Consider the following 4499-nt stretch of genomic DNA (forward strand, 5'->3'; position numbering starts at 1 on the left):
GCATTGCAAGGTCCATCTCCATGTCCTCGGCCCGTGACAGTTGTAATAAGAAGAATAAAAGCAGCTCCAATGAAAATATACTAAAAAGTATCTAAGACTTGAAATGTAATTAAAATAAATGAAAATTTTAAATTTAAATCAAAAGCTTAACAACTGTTCCTCTGCACATGTCATTTTATAATTGGCCAAAATTTTGTCAATAAAATAAAATCACCTCTCTTCATACTTTATATGATATTAAAAACATTTTTATATATTTTTATAAATCTTAAAATAAAAAGATCCATTATTCATAGTTTAAATTGAAATGATTGAAGTTTAATATAACAGTATATTAAGTTTTTAATTAATGTAATAGTACTAAAACTATAAATTTTATATTAAGATTTCATATGTTAAAAAAATTATATAGATTTATTTTAGTTTAAGATAATGTTATATTAGTGACATACTTAGTGAGTATCTCACCAATAAGATTTCTCAAACAGCTCTTGCGTTCCACCAATGCTGACCGAACCATCGCTCAAGAACACCATAATGGTGGGTCACATCTTCTTCTTTTTTCAGCCAACACATCACCTTCAACAACAACCAGAGAAGAGTAAGCTTTAACAAAGTAGCAGAAGATTATTTATTAGACTAGAAGAAGATGATTTTAAATACCAATGATGATCATCATGTAGACAATCAAAACACCAATGTCGTAAAGAAGAAGATCTGTTTTGAGGCAAAACCCTTCCAGGGTTGCCAAAAGAGTTACCCATTAGGCCACCGACTTTTCCTAATCTTAGTACACTTAAAGTAAGATATCAATCGATGCATCGGTCAAAAAAGCCATGAAAACCGTGCCACTAAATGAAGCTCCATTGAACTCATCGTAAGCAATTTTGTCTCCTTGAAATTTAGGCACTAACAGAACAACAACTTCGTCAGACGAGGAAGAACTCCTCATTGATTTATAGGAAAAAAGTTGCCATCATACAAATCAATTTATATATATCCTATTTATCCAATTATCTCAAAAAAGAAGCTAGCAAACAAAAGCAATTAACATTAATACGCAAATTTAAATACAACGTTGACATCAACAGTTAACATGATTTACTTTTTGTGTGTTTAATATTATGAGTTACTTTTTGCATCCACAGACTCAAACTTTAATACGCAAACGACACAAAGAAATTTTATATATAAACGAATTATATACTACGGTATTCAAGAACATCAACAGCAAGAGAAAAAAAACAGTTCTTTAGAAGTCTTATTACGACAATGTATTTTCTTGGTCATTTTCAAGTTCTTGTTTTTCTTTATGCTCAGCTTCTTTTCTCAGCAGAATCTCGCAAAACCCAACTATTTGATACAAAATCTAGCGCTGATGATGGTGCAGAACACGAAAACTACGGGGATAAGGTCTATTGATTTTTCGTGTATAATAAGTTCTAACCGTAAGAAGGGAAGAAAGTGGTCCTAGGGAGATTATATGAACTAAATCTATTGTTTCTTTGCTTTCGCAGGTCGATGCGCGAGATATCCCTCTGTTATATCTCGAGACGGAGGTAAAGTCCTAATCTTTCAAGATTGAAACATAAACGAAAGATGTGTCTGTTTTTGATGTTTCACTATATATTTATCTCTCAGATTCAAAACGCTCCTGTGGGGTCACCTCAAAGACAAGAAGCTCAGAAGAATCTTTACATTTTCCACATGAGTTCTTGAATTTGAAATGCAAATGATTGTTCTTATTTTTTGAACAATTCAGGGAACAAGGACTTGTGTGATCCTCCACTAAGCTCATGCTCAGGGGATTCATGGTTTTTTCTGGATCCTCCTCCTAGTTCCACGGAGAAGAAGAACAAGAGCAGCTCTTTCTACACGATTGCAATCCTTTTGATTGTCATTGGTGTAATACTAGTGATCATCTCCCTTGTGGTGTGTCTTTCACACCAGAAAACAGAAGTGCTTGTCGGCTTATCCATCCGCGGGGCAAGACAGGACATATAAATTCAGTTATGATCAACCCGCGGACACGGAGAGAGCCGCGGAGTCTGTTACTAGCTACACCACTAGGAGAGTAACAGTACAGGACCAGGACAAGCTCTTGTTTCTGCAAGAAGACATTCAGAGATTCGACCTTCAAGATCTTCTGAGAGCTTCTGCTGAAGTTCTTGGGAGTGGATGCTTTGGTGCTTCTTATAAAGCCGGGATAAGTAGCGGCAAGACGGTGGTCGTGAAGAGGTATAAACATATGAACAACGTGGGAAGAGATGAGTTTCATGAGCATATAAGAAGGTTAGGGAAGCTGAGCCACCCGAATCTGTTGCCTCTTGTGGCTTACTATTACCGTAGAGAAGAGAAGCTTTTGATCGCTGAGTTCATGCCGAACCGTAGCTTGGCAAGCCATCTTCACGGTACGCTTACTTTTTTTTTTTGCCGCTTACTTTTTGTCGTCGTTATTATTATTATTATGATTATTATTATTACTACTACTACTAGGTTTTAACGTGATAAAACTGCTCTGTTGTTTCAGCGAATCATTCGGTGGATCAACCTGGATTGGATTGGCCAACAAGGCTAAATATTATACAAGGAGTTGCCAAGGGTTTAGGTTACTTGTTCAAGGAGCTACCAACACTGACCATCCCTCACGGTCATCTCAAGTCATCCAACGTCGTTCTTAACAAAGCATTTGAGCCTCTCTTAACAGACTACGCGCTAAGACCCGTGATGAACTCAGAGCAATCTCATAACCTAATGATCGCTTATAAATCGCCAGAGTACAGCTTAAAGGGACATATAACGAAGAAGACCGATGTGTGGTGCCTCGGTGTCCTGATCTTGGAGCTTATAACCGGTAGGTTTCCTGAGAATTATCTAAGTAAAGGGTATGATGTTAACATGAGCCTTGTGACTTGGGTGAGTGAAATGGTGAAGGAGAAGAAAACAAGTGACGTGTTTGACAAGGAAATGATTGGGAAGAAGAACTGTAAAGCAGAGATGCTGAGACTGTTGAAAATAGGGCTGAGCTGTTGCGAAGAAGATGAAGAGAGGAGGATGGAGATGAGAGATGCTGTGGAGAAGATAGAGAGGTTAAGAGAGTCTTCTGATACAGACTTCGAAGCTTCTACCAATGTCTTTGCTTCTCGGTTGATAGAAGATGATGACTTTGGTTTTGCGGTGAATCGATGATGAGTATGGTCGGTCAGTCTTATCAATGGAAGAGTTTGAAAAAAAAAAAACAATTTGTTATGTTGATCTAAGAAAAAACAATTTGTTAACTTTTCCAGCTTTATAAAATCAGTCACTCTCTCGTTCGTGTAAATTATTTTGCACAGTTTCATAAAGTTTACTCATTTCTCCATATGATTATTATTATAACATTACAAGAGTGTATCCTACACATAATACATGAATGATGAATCTATGCGTGAGATTAATTAGGATTTCTTTTTTCCAAGAAGAAGCTACTTCTTATGATCCATTATTGTTCTAATTTGGAGGTAAGAGGAGTCCTTGAAACCCCTAATTTTGGAATACCGCAGATTTTATATTGAAGCCATCCGAGAAAAGGCCAAGATTCTTGGAGAGTGATGTATCAAGTTTTAACCCGATTATCTAACTGCAAGTGCACAGTAAAGTACGCAGTAGTAATGCAGGATCGAATCCACAGGGACCGATGATCACACGTAGAGTTGCAGACAAGTTAATAGCTACAGCGAACGAAGATATATTTTTGATGGTTTTTATTTAATTTTCTTTAGTGTCACTAAACATAAACAAGCTGTAAAAAAAAATGATTTAAACGATTTGAAAACTATTTTAAAACAAACATTGGGCATTGGGAATTCTCAGGGATTTCTTTTTAATCAAGATACAATTAATGGCAGACACAGGGATATATTAAGAACCGTCTAGAACTCAAACACGATATTAGAATTAACCTACTTCCGTAGCGCTAATTCTCTATGTTATAGAAATCTCCACACTAACTTCCGCTGAGTTTCAATTTCTAAACAAGCATTAAGAACAGGTTCAATATGTTCACAAAGCGCAATAACATCAACTTCCGAGGGTTAAGGACACTTTGCTCATCTAAAGTATTTTCGGAAGTTCAAACAATCACTTTCGGTGCATCAAACAATCTGATATCATGAACTAAGTGATCAATTCAGTTCAAGCAGTAAGAAATCCATTAGATGAAGAACCAAAACGTAATCCCTTAGTCTACACACGTTTTATGAATCAAAACATCAAGAAATCCCCTATGAGAACCCCTAAACCCAACTAGATGACTACTCACACATAACTAAGCAAGAACAAAACGATTTTGATGAAGAAAACATGATAAGATTGTATTAAAACAGAGTAAAGGTTCAGAAGATCTTCTCCAAATGGTTTTCAGATGAACTCCTTTACAAATCTTCACAAATCACACAAAACAAGATAAAAACTCTCAAATCTCTCTCAAGAACTTGTAAATCTCCTTCTTGGTCGTCCCT

At 36.1% G+C, this 4499-nt stretch overlaps 1 long non-coding RNA gene and 1 pseudogene across 1 annotated transcript; both read left to right on the top strand.

Moving 5' to 3' along the window:
* The first annotated feature begins 1307 nt into the window (after positions 1-1307).
* On the top strand, positions 1308-1686 carry LOC106321307. The gene is made up of 3 exons (XR_001266041.1): positions 1308-1413; positions 1518-1559; positions 1642-1686. It is a non-coding gene; the product is annotated as an uncharacterized LOC106321307 (long non-coding RNA).
* A 21-nt stretch (positions 1687-1707) lies between these two features.
* On the top strand, positions 1708-3294 carry LOC106321305 (annotated as a pseudogene).
* Positions 3295-4499: the final 1205 nt, after the last annotated feature.

The sequence above is a fragment of the Brassica oleracea genome, unplaced genomic scaffold (genome assembly GCF_000695525.1).
Source record: "Brassica oleracea var. oleracea cultivar TO1000 unplaced genomic scaffold, BOL UnpScaffold01408, whole genome shotgun sequence".
NCBI lineage: Eukaryota > Viridiplantae > Streptophyta > Magnoliopsida > Brassicales > Brassicaceae > Brassica > Brassica oleracea.